Below are 14341 nucleotides of genomic sequence, written 5' to 3'. Positions count from 1 at the left end.
TGCATGTGTGTAAGTGCACCCATGTTGTGCAATGCCCATGGAGGTCAGAAGAGGTCATTGGATTCCCTGGAACTGGTCGGTTGTTAGCCACCATGTGGGTGCTGGGAATCAAACCTGGGTCCTCTACAAGGGCAGCTAGTGCTCTTAACTGTTAAGTTTTTTTTTTTTTTTTTTTTTTTTTTTTTTTTTTTTAATCATAGTCTCTCCAATTACCATTGACTAAGGGCAATATACCAGGTAGCACAGGCTGTGTTCTTTAACACTGGGTTAGAAGGAAAACTGATTTTTTTTTCCCCTAATGCTCATAGAAGAATGATGTAGTGAGTTGGGTGAGTAAAATGGTAATACAAACTTAAACCAGTATTCAAAGCACATTTTTTTCCTCATTTTTTTTTAATGTATGTCCATGGCTCTTTATGTACATTACCTTTAGAGATAACAAATTTTCACCGACTTAGGAAGCAATAAAATACATTTAACACTAAATCTTTACTGAGCATAGTTTAATCTTTCTCTGATGCAGAAAACACTTTGTAATTTTATAGCTCGGCAGCTCATTATTGTGGTAATGGTTATGATACTGGCTGAGGGGCAACGCCATGGTGAACACGAGCAGCGGCCAGTGGAAACCCCGAGAGGCCTGAGTGTGTCTCTGTTCACATCTCTTTATTTTAAGACATACTGTTCCTCTCCCACTTTGATTTCTCTACAGTGTCTATTCATACCTTCTGTGTTCTTTCTGAATATATACATCACCCTCTTGAATTTCCTTAACAAAAATACAATTTCAGGCTTTCTCTATGTGAAGACCATGACAAACTGATTTTATAGCCAGTTCTGAAAATGACTAAACTTGACAAAAATTGTGTTTTATGACAACCTCTGCTTTCATGTCTCTGGCCTACTTTTATATCATCATTTTTTCCCACCCCAAATATGAACAATTTCATATCTCTGCATTGGCTGAAAACAAATCCCTTTCCCAGGAATACATTTTAATGGAAGAGAGCACCTTACCGTAAGTCACGGCAGCCTTAACACCTTAACTCTATAATGTTCAATTTCTCACTCACCAACAACCAAAGCGTTTTATTTTTATTTTTATTTTTTGTGCTTCATGTTCATAAAGGTTGGGGAAGAATTAGTATTATGAAACTAAACCAGATTAAAGAGAATGTGAATCAGATTTGGTAACAGATGGTGCTGTGGAAATTAAAGGTTCTTTGCGAACCGTGCGGCAGCAGCTTGCCCGTTCTGTGTCTCTCCCTTACGTGCACTTGATAGACGGGTATAAATCACAACAATCCTGTCTTGACAGCCAATTTCAAGAATTTGATCTGGTTAAAGACATGGCTTTCCTGCTCCGCTCGCTGAAACCTGCTTCTATTTTATTTTTACGCAGCACCTTGTCATATTTAGAGAATCAGGCTCACTTGCTTCTTCTCCTTAATGAAATTTTTCTTAATTACAGTTTTAGCTCCTTAGCGTTAATTACTTTTCCATTCAGCTTGAATTTTCCTAATATGTCTGAGGGATTTTTTTTTCCTATCATTTTTTTCTCACCGTTTTAATTCATGCACGTTTCTTTTCTTTTCAAAAAATGTTTTTCAGTTTTAGAATTGTCAGAGGCACTATTTGAACATATTTACTTAAAGATCCTAATGGGAAATATCAATAATTAAGAAATAATTTTATTTTAGTTAATTTTTTAAATTAGCTTAAAGTAGCAGAATTCCTAAAGACATTTTCACATGTCCTTAATTGTGTTTAACGCCACACCTTTTCCGTCACAATCTCTACCAAATTCTTTTTTGCAAAGAGAAAGGTTTTGGTGTGACATAGTCAAGTCCCAAATCAAAAAAAAAAAAAAAAAAAAAGTTGCCAGACGCAATCACTGAAAATAGGAATTATTTTAGCAAAATTGAAAAAAAAAAAAAGCTACGAGCTACCCCCTCCATCAGCTAAAATAAACTCTCTAAGTAAAAGACACAGGCACGGTGTGTACAGCCTGTTTCCTTCTGTATTGACCTAGCGGCAAGCTGGGAAATCAGAATTAAAATAAGGTGCTGCTGCTGGAAATAGGGAACAAATAGTGTGGACCTGGTTTTCACAGGCCCTCCGGGTCTGACATGCTCAGGAGACCAGTCCTGGGTTACCTCTTACAAATCCATGTAGCATTTGAGCTCTTGATCTATTCAGGAAAAGGGAAATAGAATACGGGCATCTAAAAAAAATACCCCCAAAACAAAACCAAGAAAAAAATCATTGGACAAATGAAGAGAAGGTTCTCTGAGGGGCCGCCAGCACTTGGTGGAAATGAAGCTTCCTACCGGCAGTCAAATCAAATGTAGTAACAACTCAAGGCTCCCTGCTGCTTGCTGACAGCGTGGTGTCACACACTGGGACAAACATCCACTTAAACACTGATTGCACAGAATTGCCCTTTCCACCAGCGCCTCCTCCCAAACACGTAATGAGCAAAAAAAGTGCCATTTTGAGGCACAAAACAAGAGTCCTTGGGCCCAGCTCACCTCAAGTGATCACAGCTCTATCCTTCCAGAACCTCCTGAGAACTGTTCCTCCTTGAATGTGGTTCCGGCAGCTTTACTGTGTAGCAAGTTGTTTGCAACTATTCTTTCTCTTGTACTAGACGTGTACACACATACACACACACACACACACACACACACACACACACAGAGTCTCAGTGGTACCCAAGTGTGCCTTCATGTCAGACTTTACCCTCAAGAGCTAACCTGAGACACAGGTCACTGTGGATTTATTGGAATCCAATGTATTTTTTAAAGATGTAGGGGATCTATTTAGGGAAGTGTGCAGGTAACTCTTGTCATTTCCTCAGTGTGGAAATGGAGGGTCCAAGTTTTGCAGTGACCACAGGTGACAGACGTAGCCAGGTCCTTGCAGCACTGGGTTCTAAACGGGCTCAGAGAACTCTGTTTGGGTCTGGTTTTGTTTTGTGTTGGTTTTTTTTTATAATATTTTATTTATTATTTTTATTTTATATGTATGAGTGTATTGCCTGCATATAGGTAAATGCACCCCTGTCATGCAATGCCCGCGAGGACAAAAGAGGCCGTCGGATTCCCTGGAATTGGAGTTACAGACAGTTGTTAGCTGACATGTGGGTGCTGGGAATCGAACTTGAGCCTTCTGCAAGAACAACCAGTGTTCTTGACCACTGAGCCCAGCCCCCTTGTGTTGTTTTTTTAACTGTTTTTTGGAATGACAATAAGATTTAGATACCACACTTTGCATGCTGTCATTTGGACCTCTGGGTGTTACAAAAGGCCTGGGGGATCCCTCTGATCTGAACCCTGCTCTTTGATGGCCTTTCCTGGCCTTCTCAGTGCGGAATAATCCCTGCTTACAAAACCCATCAGGCCCTAGAACAAATCTTTAGTCACTTCCAAGGCCTGAATTAAACAAAAATGTGGATGTATGTTACTTTGTCTTGCCTGCAAGGAGTGGTTTGTGGCTTAGCATCATCTTTTCCTCCAGCAGCCAGCTCATTGAAATGTTTAGAATGAGAGGCATCTCTGAATGAATAATGAACTGTGTCCTCTCCTTCCCCCACTTCTCCTCACTGAGCTTCAGCTGGACCACACCTGATACCAACTGGGTATCATCCTAGCTTAACTCTGCAGCCACACATCGCCCCGACACTAGCTGCCCTTGCATCCAGATGTTAGCTTGCAGACTAAGCTATCAAGTTAAAGGTATAAATGTAGTTTAAGTGCCATCAGCAGATGTGATTTGGTATCTCCAGTTGCTCTGCAAATCTCCCTGAATATAGATATTTTCATATATGCTTTAAGCGACGATTTTTTTTTACAATGATTCTTCCTCAGCGTTTGGATCTTCTCATTAGTTAATTCACCCTGTTCCCAAGTAGATTTCAGAATCACCCTCCACGTGAACTGGCCTTCTCCCTGGAGGCAGCTGCTCTATGGGTAATTGCGATAGCTCTTTTTAAACATTTTCTAAATAAACAAGGGGTGACATCAACCCTATGATCTCAGTGTCCTTACAGGAAGTACTGATAGTATTCTTATTTCCTGCCTCAATGAGGCTAAGGGAATAGGAAGGGAAATTCAGGCAGCACTGCTTTCATTGACCTGGATTTGATTTGTGAACTCCATCACTGGAGTGTGTGTTTAGAGCATCTATATTCGATTGTCACTTGTAAAGATCAGCACTAGGCTTCCTATGAGTTGAACGTCTGTTTATTTCTTCTCCAGCGAGATGCGTGAAAAGGTCTTCATTTAGCTGTCAGTCCCCCGTTGTGTCGACTTCTCTGCCATGTACTCCTTGACTGCTTGAAGACAGAATTGTCTGAACACAGGCAAACTTTATTGATCCATATTTCTGTTTGAAAGAGCAGAGATTTGTAGAAACGGGAGACTCTCTTTCTTCTGGAAAGATTGCTGCAGAGGACTGCGCTTAGCATAGTAAATCTCGAAGGCCGAATAAATGTTATATTTGGCATGTATCATAAGCTTCATTTTGATGATTTATCTTGTGTAGTTTTTGTGTTCCAAGAACCTTCCCTTTTGGTGATGGTCCCCACCCACTGCTTAGAATACTTCATTCCACTCTGGGGACAGTGACCCAGTCCATCCTGGGACATTTGCTCCCCATGAGGGTTGACAGTAGGCATTCTATTCGAAAGCCCTTCTACTCCTGGTGTTTTTGGTTCCCAGGAGCTGAACTTGTGTAAAATAAGAACTATTTCTTGAGATCAGAGATAAAAATGCTTATTTTCCAGCATGTGCAGTGCGTGAGTTTCTCAAGAGACATTCCTTAACTTTCTTTTAAAGATCCATAGGTATTGTGTCATTGGACCATTGTGAGGACATAGTTAATTAAGCTGCATTAAGTACAAACATACACACTTGTTAAAACATTTAATTTGCCTCAATAGTATTGACTACATGGCAGAAGTTTGTTTAAACTAAATGGTATCTCCCCTACTGTTACCATCCTTAGATGCAGTTCAGTATAATCGCTAATAGCCATCATCAGTTAAATATCAAGTTTGTTATAAAATGATGTCATAAGAATTGATTTGGAATTGGAAATGGAAGTGGAAGGGAGAGGTCCCTTCAAACCCAAAGTAGATGATTAGCTGGAGTTTTAAGCAGAATCATGATTCATATAAAGTGTATATTTTATAGACTTATAGCCACTCTATTTTACATGAATGTCCATGATATTAAAGAAAATCTCAGACAGTTAATTATGCAAAACACCAGGAATGCAATTACCTAGTATTACTATGTATTTAATGGTTTTATTGATTTGCTGTTAGTGACTCACTGTATCTAGAGCTATAAACAAGAGATGCTCACCCCCAGATTGAAACAGGTCCAAGAAAGGAAGCTGAGGATAAATTACACTACTAAGCACATCTGTATCGAATCGAATCCTTAAATAGAGAAACTGCTGAAAGTCGTAATGTCTGACACATGGTGGTATCACAGAATAATTCTTTTTCTCATTAATAATACTTATCAATTAGGATGCTGGAGAAGTCACCTGGCAGTATAGATGGAGGCCACTGGGGTTTTCTAGGTCTAAGACTAGTCTGGCATGGTGGTATAGGCCTATAATTTCAGCCTCTGGAAAGAAGAGGCAGGAGAACCAGGAATTTAAGGCCAGCCTCAACTGTATAGTAAGTTTGAGGCCAGCCAGTACTATATGAGGCCCTGTCTAAAAAATAAAGAGCGCTGTTAAGAGTACCTGCTGCTCTTACAGAGTACCCAGGTTTGGTTCCCAGCACCCATATGGAGACTAACGACCATCTGTAACTCCAGTTCCACGGGATAAATACCCTCTTCTGGCCTCTACAGGTACTGCACTCATGTGGCACATATACATTCAGGCAGGCAAAACACTCATACAAATAAAGTAGAAAAAAAAAACTCTTAAAAAATAAAATCATAAATGAATAGATAATAGTCTAGATAATTGGGTAACAAGCAGTGGCTTTTGGTTCCCAAGATGTAGGAAAACGGATGCCAGAGTGTCTCCATGCAGCTCCTAAACAGTTAAAACCTCCCCCGCTCTGGTCTGGCTAGGTGTTCTTGGTGCCTCTCTCCTGCCGTCTTTCCTGTTCTTCTCTGCTGGAAGGAGCACTCGCCTGTCTTCTGTTGTCCTAGGTATCTTGCTCAGACGAGCCCTGCAGTCCTCCCCAGTGCTCTCTGAATGTTGGAAGATAACCTGGGACTCAGAGGTCCCTGGGAGATGGGGTTTAAGTGCTTAAACTGGGAGAGCTGATGAACCTGAGGTCAGAGTGAAAGAATGTTGAAAGCTTGGACAAAGGGCTCCAGTGGAAGGTCTTTCCTAGTAAGGGTTTAGTCACTAGGAGTGAAGTTCCGTGTCATGGAACAGGATGCACCTTCAGTGTTGAAAGTTTCTCATTTGTCCTGAATCCTCCCTTTGGGTGGAGTGGGGAGTCCTTTGCAGAACCAGGGAGCTTCTAGCTTAGCTAGGACTGAATTTGCTTTCTCAGGATCTGCTCCCACCTGTACCAGGCTACATAGCCATGACCCTTGTCAGCAACTAAACCACATCTTCCCCAGAAGCAGCTTTCTTATGCTCTTTTTTTATTTATTATTATTTTTATTTTATGTGTATGAGTGTTATGCCTGCATGTAGATAAGTGCGCCCGTGTCATGCAATGCCCGCGGAGGGCAGAAGAGGCTGTCGGATGCCCTGCAACTGGAGTTATGGTCAGTTGTTGGCTGCCGTGTGGGTGCTGGGATTCGAAACCGGCTCTTCTGCAAGAACAGCCAGTGTTCTTAACCGCCGAGCCATCTCTCCAGCCCTTCTTATGCTCTTTTTAAATGAGCTGAGTCGAGAGTCTTTGAGATGAAATGAATAAGTTACTTGCTACAGAAGCAGCATTACTGAGTGACTGCAATAGTGTTATACAGAAATCTTTTCTAGAGGTGGGCCTTCCTGTTGAGGAAAGACGGTCATTCAGTTAAACATATGTGACCTTGTATGGGCATATATGTTCCCCGCATGTTTCTGTCTTTCTGAGGCTCAGGGGTCAGGACTTACAATTCTTCCTTTACAATTAACGATCTCGTGTTAGGTTAACCAGGCAAACATGAAGATATTTCTTATTAAAAGAAAAAACCCTTTCTCATCCTTCGCCAACTAAGCTAGTGTACCTTAATGCAGTGATGATACGGTAGACACGGCAGTTGTCAAAGCACCGTATTACTGTGAAGCCATAATGACACCCTGTCTCTGTAAAGTAGTCATGTTTTCTCAAATCACACGTTGCACCGTTGATTTCTGACATGACACTTTATTCAGCTGCTTTCCTCCTCTTCAGCATCCCATTCTCTGACAATAGCAGCTGGTGCCCATTTCGCAACTAAGTGATTCACATTTTGCCACTTTAGGAGTGTGCAATTAGTTGAAGGGGATGGAGGGAGCCGCTCATTGTAAGGCGGTGCTTGAAGTCGTCGCTCAGGCTACCAGGGCAGCCTCTGCGGTCACTGGCACTGCAAACTGTCCCTGGAGGAGATGTGCTATAAGACTAGATGCTTTCTTCTAAAAACATGAATAAGAAATAACTATAAGCTACTTAGAGCTTTATTTTTAAAATATTTTATTTATTATTTTTATTTTAAGTGTATGAGTGTATTGCCTGCATGTATGTGAGTGCACCCATGTCATGTAATGCCACAGAGGTCAGAAGAGGGCTTTGGAGTCTCCTGGAACTGGAGTTACGGATGGTTCACAGCCACCATGCGAGTGCTGGGGATTGAACCTGGGTCTTCTGCAAGAGCAGTCAGTGCTCTTAACCGCTGAGCCATCTCTCCAGCTCCAGAGCTTTATTTTTTTAACAAAACAAAACAAAACAAAAAAACCAAAAGTACTTTAATATCTCCTCTAGCGAGTTCAGCAGCTGAACAGCCAACCAGTCTCTATCCATCCATTCCTGGCTGTGGATCAGTAGTGGTAGATGGTGGCCGTGACTCGGAAACTCTGTCATTTGTTTGTAAGTGTACCTTTTGGCTGATTTCTTGTCCTCTTACAGACTTGATGGAAATATGTTTTTAAAGCATTTGGAATTCATAATGATGTTGGGAACCTGGTTAGAACCTCAAATTACAGTGCGGAAAACACAGTGGTGGCTTCTTCGGGGACATTTATTTAGCCTGTGAAGGCATCTGCCACCGGAGGAAAGTTGGATCTTGCCTCAGTTTAACAGTTGGAACGGAGTAAGGTGACTGCTACGCACACATTTCTTAGAATCACGGACTCTTCTCCTGCCTCAGTCTCCCCACTGTAGGGCTCTTACAGGCGTAGGTGCCCAGGGATTTTCTTTTTAGAAAAGTAGGAAATAAACTCAAGATTTGAGTAAAAAAATCACTTGATAAAATACATCTGTTCTCCTGTCATTCCAGCACTGGAAGTACTCAGGCACTCTGGTGATTTAGTTCTAGGCCAGCCTGGGCAACATCACACGACCCTGTCTCAGCACAAGAAATACAGCTGTTGGTTAAGAACTCATGTCCTGGGCCAGCAAGATGGCTCAGTGTGTAAACACACTTGACAGCCTTGAAAACGTGAGTTTGATCTCTAGACCTACACGATAGAAAAGAAGTGACTCCTTGCAAGTCTATCCTCTGCACTCCATGTGCACACCATAGTGTACACACACTTACAGACACAAATAAAATAAAAATTAAGAGTCATGTTTTGATGAAAGAGTTAAAAACAATGTGATTGTACATTATTTACGTATTAGTCATTTTCCATTGCTGTGATAAAACACCATACCTAAAGCAACTTATTGGTGAAACCATTCATTTTGGATTATGGTTCCAGAGATGTGTCCACAGTGGTGGGGGAAAGCACACCAAACAGGAGATGTGGCAGTAAACCGGAAGGCCGAGAGGGCACGTCTTCAACTGGAACAGAAAACAAGCTGACGCTGGGGTCAGGCTATGACCTTTCAACCCACCCCCACCACCACCAGTGACACACTTCCTCCAGGGAGGCTACACCTCTTAAAGATGCCAAGACTTCCCCAAACAGAATCAAGGACTAGTTACCAAGCGGACTAGTTACCAAGCATTCAAATAGGACCCAGGTCCTACCTGGGTCATTCAACCCACCAGCACGTGCTAGTGTTTACCAAACAAGAGTATTCTCTGAGCTTGATCCCTCTCTTTGGAATGTAGACCACCCTGGGCATGGACATAAATGCATGGAAATTCTGAGCCTTCACTCAAGTTTACACATTTACCTGGATCTGGCTAGAATCACCAGAAACAATTAACTTGATAATTATAATATAAATTGAATATTAACTCACAGATCATCTTCTTGTTTTTCCCCTTCAGCAGCAACTTTAATTGATTCTTCTTCTTTCTCTATCCCACCCTCTCTCTGCACACATGGACACCGCGGTTAATTAAATTGTCCATCCACTAAGAAGTTTGATTTTCCCGATCTTTAATGTCCAACACCAAAATTTACACTTGCAGACCCGTAGGCCAGGCTGGGAAACATGTTCCTGTGTTGAAATGTGAGTGTCAGAATTGTTTGAGAGTGTGCCTTAAACTCTACCGCAAGTGCTTTTTAAAGTATCAAAATTTCAAGAAGGCTGTTAAGTTTCTCAAATATGGTTTCTCATATAAAAATGTTATTTTCAGTTTTAGAAAAGAAATGAACAATTCAGAGAACCTTGTATATACTAAGCAAGCCTTCTACCCCTGAGCAATATCCCTAGGGCCCTGAATATTGTTCTTGAAGTATTTTCCCTTTATTTTGTTCTCGGATTTTTAGAAAGCAGTTTCCCTTACTCCTGTATCTTCCTCCTCTTTTCTCCTAAAATAATAAAATAAATGTAATCTGTACTGAAGCTTTAAAATAAATATTTCCCACACATTTTGACACATGTTATTTCTATTCATAATTCTTAGCTAAATTTAGATTTTTTATTAATCCAATGTGACCTAAAATTTCTGCATTAACAGCACAATGTGGAATTGGTCTTTATTCTCTTTGGCTACAGATAAAGCCATCATCTTGAAAATGGCTCTTTCTGACAAAAAGGTGTTCTTTTGAAATAAAGACTTATTCACTGCATTCCTCTTAGAGTTAATGTGAATTTTAGTGCCTCTAATTTTAGATTGAAGTGAAGTCTAGAATAAAACCCACCAGCTGACAATTGAATTTATAGATAGTTGTGAATATTTCAGGCTTGAATAATAGAGCTGTAGAATTTCAGAGACAGAGAGCTCGAGAATTAAGACTCACTGTGGTTTGAGGTTATAATGTAATGGCGTCTAGGAAATGCTCAGTGTAATGAGTTCAGTGTGCTTAAGAGACAAGGGTGTTCATTCAGGATTCTGTTTGTGCATCGCTCCAAACCATGAGGAGGTGACTCAACAGGGCAGACCAGCAGCCAGGGCAGTGGCCCTTCTGTCTCCTTTGTACTTAAGGGCGAGCAGGGGATGAGGTGCGAGGAAACCAAAGTGGAGGCCTCTGTTTGTAGCATCTCCATTCCCACTGGCTCAGCTATTTTTTATTTTCCTATTTATTTATTTAGCCGTACTAGGGATTGAACTCAGGGCCTCATGCGTGCTAGGCAAGTGCCCTACTACTCCTAAGCTCCATTGCAACTGTTAGGGATTGAACTCAGGGCCTCATGCGTGCTAGGCAAGTGCCCTACTACTCCTAAGCTCCATGTGTGTGTGTGTGTGTGTGTGTGTGTGTGTGTGTACGTGCTCATGTGTGTCTGTCCAGGTACATGTGTGTATACTTATATGTTGAGACTGGAGGACAATCTTGGATATCATCCTTAGGTGCTGTCCACTTTGTGGAGTTTTTTTGTTTGTTTGTTTGTTTGTTTGTTTATAGGGACAGGGTGTCTCACTAGTGTGAAAGTTACTTGCCAAGTATGCTAAGCTAGCTGGCTATTAAGACCCAGGGATCCACCTGTCTCTGCCTTCTCAATCTGGGGATTATAAATGTGAGCTACCAATGTCCAACTGTTTTATTTTTAATGTGGGACCTGGAGTCAAATTCAGGTCCTTGTATTTGCAAAGCAAGCACTTTGTTACCTGAGCTACCTCCCCATCCCTGTATTTTATATTTTGAGACAGCATCTAAGTTGTCCAGGATAGCCTTAAACTTACTCTGTAGCCCAGGCAAGTCTTTAACTTGTAATCTTCCTGCTTCAGTCTGTCCCCTTAGTAGGCAGCATTAAAGGTGTGTGCCTCTAGGCCCAGCTAAGCTGTGTTTTAAAGCTTGTTAATTAAAGACATTTAATTACATGTATATGACTATGTCTGTGTACACTCATGTCAGTGCAGAACATGCAGAGGCCAGAAGAGGGCATTGGAGTGCCTCGAGCTGAAGTTGCAGGCAGTTGTGAGCTGTCTGACTTGGGTGCTGGGAACTGAACTTGGGTCCTCTGCAAGAACAACACATGGTCTTAGCCACTGAGTCGTCTCTCCAGTCCCTTGGCTATGTTTTAGAAAATGAGTAAGCCCCATGGAAAACTCTGTTGGCTTCTAGACATTTCTGCTCTGAACTTAGGAATGAGACATGAGTTCCAATCCCACCTCTGCTATTTCCTGACTATATAACCTTCAATACACTTCAGAACATCTGAGGCATAATTTTTTAAAAATACCTCCCAACACCCACACAGACACACAGACACAGACACACAGACACACACATACACACACACACACACACACACAGGGCTGTGTCAGACATTAAATGAGTTACGTTATGTGAAATGCTCAGCTTGGCACACATCAGAAGCCCTAATAACTGACAATCTAATTAGTATTTCTGCTAGGCAAAAATTATTAACTAAGGACACAGTTCCTGTTGGAAAAGAATCACATACAACCTATAGCGAAAATCCAGTTTGTTCGTTTTCATTTATGGCTAAAGTAGCTGGCCTTCATTTAGAAGATGTTGCCCTGGTTCCAAGGACTTCTCTGACAGCTGAATCTCTCAGCTGGCATCCGGGTTATAGTAAAATTATGGACTGAGAATTTGAAAGAGACAGCTAGCTAACTTCGAGATTCCCTGTTTTTCATGGACCTGAACAACATACCTTTGACTAGTACACATTTGGTGACTTAGCAAATAACTGTCTCACAGATAGAATGGAAATTTCTGGCCTTCTTTCTTAAATCAAGAGTCTGTGAATGGTAGACACCCTGGAGAAAAGGCCTGTGGGAATGAAAATTGAGATGAGAGGTCATAGAGGTTATAGAGAAGTGGGGAGGGGTTCCTGGAGAAGAAAGGATGGGTTTTGTGTTCAAGCAGCTCAAAGTAACTCCCCCCGGGAGGGCAGGGGGTTGAGCAAAGGACAGTACCTCCTCAGACAGACTGAAAGAGTTAATTGTTATAGCCTGAGAGGCTGGACGAGGAGAGCGTCTATGGTTTAGTAGCCTAATAACTTCTAACTGTAGTTGAAGATCATAATGTATGTGTGAGCAGTCCGGTAATTATAAGGTAATCAGTGAAGTGGTATTGTAAGAGTTCTAAATTAAAAGGAATTCACAGGGCTGCTGTAAGTCAGAGCCGACCCGCTTTCTTTCAAACGTTGACTTGAGGAGCGTGCTTAGCCCAAAGAGCAGGCAGGAGGACAAGGAGAGAGATCTATTAATTACAATGCTCATTAGCAGTGACAGGGACAAGCAGATGCAGGAGGCAGAGAATGCTGAAGCCAAGACTGGCGAGAGGCATATTTTGTCTTTCCCTAGCTCGTGAGGAAAGGACCATACAAATGGTGTCCAAGAGCAAGGGGGCCTTTGGGTGGCTTTTCTTTCTTGAGTGCTCCCTGAACACAGAGGTACGGCTTGACTTTGGGACACAGAGCGGCTCCCATCGTGCAGTATACTTGGGAAAGAGGCAAATGTGTGGCTTCGTGTTTTCTTCTTGAGATGCCCATTTAGAAGACTGAGGTGAACAAACGTTTCTGATAGGAAATCCCATAGCAGCCTCCCTTTAAAATGAATTGGAACAACAGAGGAAAGGAGATCTGGGGGACAGCATGAGATCTGTGCAGTGACACAGTATCGTTAGATTTACAGCGAAGGCGATAATTGCCTCTATTCGGTTATCCTGTGATTACTCCCCCAAATTCTAGAGAATCCCCATACATCAACTTTCCACTGGGAAGCAATTATCTCAGCCTCTTCCCCAACTGTCATCTCTTCATAGTGGCTCCCGAGGTTCTTAGAGGCTTTGCTAAGAGGGGTTTTACCCTGTGGTGAGCAGAAAAGCAAGATGACCTATTACATCTTTGCATCTAATTACCTGTGCAGAAATCCAACCACTTATGGGTTGACAAAATTGGGTGCTGTGTTTCTTCTATGTTAGAGAGAGACTTTGTCAGGTGAGAGACTTCACGGCACTGCCCTTCACGAGGTGTGATGTTAAAAGGGAGGCAGGGGGAGGAACCATTGTAAATCTTCTTTTTCCAAAATGAGATGCCTTGTCCTTTCTGCATAGGAAATATTTGACTCAAGAATCCTGTGAAGTTCAGATGGAATTTAGCTGTGTTGTCTTCTCAACAGTGGCCAGTTTCACACACACACACACACACACACACACACACACACACGCACATTTATTAATCAACACTGGTGATCACTAAGTTTTGTGAACTCCTAAGAAATAATCCTTAAATATTGGTGGGAACTTCGTACTCTATGCGTTTATATACTGATGAATGGCTCTGAAATGGAGTCATTGAAATAAACAAACTGACTGAGGCTATATTCCCTATGTGTAAGACCAATAAAAGACACGGTTCTTCATATGGAAGTAGGCTCACAATCGCTAACATAGCCAGGATCATTTGCGTAGGCTGGAAAAGAAAACTTGAGATTCTGATCGCGATAAAATAGTTTGAGGATGTGGAAGAGACTGGAGTGGAGGAAAATGCAGTTTTAGGAATGGCAGGGGCTTTGCACATCACCACTCTTCTGTTGCTAAGTTTAGTCTGGAGAGCTGGGGCAATACTGGCAGTGGTTCTTCGGACAAAGGTAAAATAAAAGCAAGTGGGCCCTTAAGAGCTTTTGTTTATGGCCTGTCTGGGAGCTTTGATGACACCCTGTCATGGGTTTACGCTGGTTCCTTCGTGTAGAACAACAGGTATTGACTAGAAGGTGAATGATGGGTACTCCCAGCGCCCCCGGAAACAGGCTCAAGAACAATGTCCTTAACGTTCAATTCTTCTCTTTCTCCCTCTTTCATCCTTTCCCGTCTCTGTTTTCCTGCCTTGTCTTTGTGTCTGCCTCTGTGGGTCTGTGTTTGA

The 14341-nt window shown here is 41.9% G+C and overlaps 1 protein-coding gene across 6 annotated transcripts in view; it reads left to right on the top strand.

Moving 5' to 3' along the window:
• The window catches only part of Esrrg (estrogen related receptor gamma), a 635772-nt gene that overhangs the window by 410430 nt on the left and 211001 nt on the right, over positions 1 to 14341 (top strand). The window lies entirely within an intron of this gene.

Source organism: Nannospalax galili, unplaced genomic scaffold (assembly GCF_000622305.1).
Source record: "Nannospalax galili isolate Female #2095 unplaced genomic scaffold, S.galili_v1.0 scaffold657, whole genome shotgun sequence".
Lineage (NCBI taxonomy): Eukaryota > Metazoa > Chordata > Mammalia > Rodentia > Spalacidae > Nannospalax > Nannospalax galili.
Note: the sequence above shows the minus strand (reverse complement) of the source record. Positions and strands in the feature narration are given on the sequence as shown.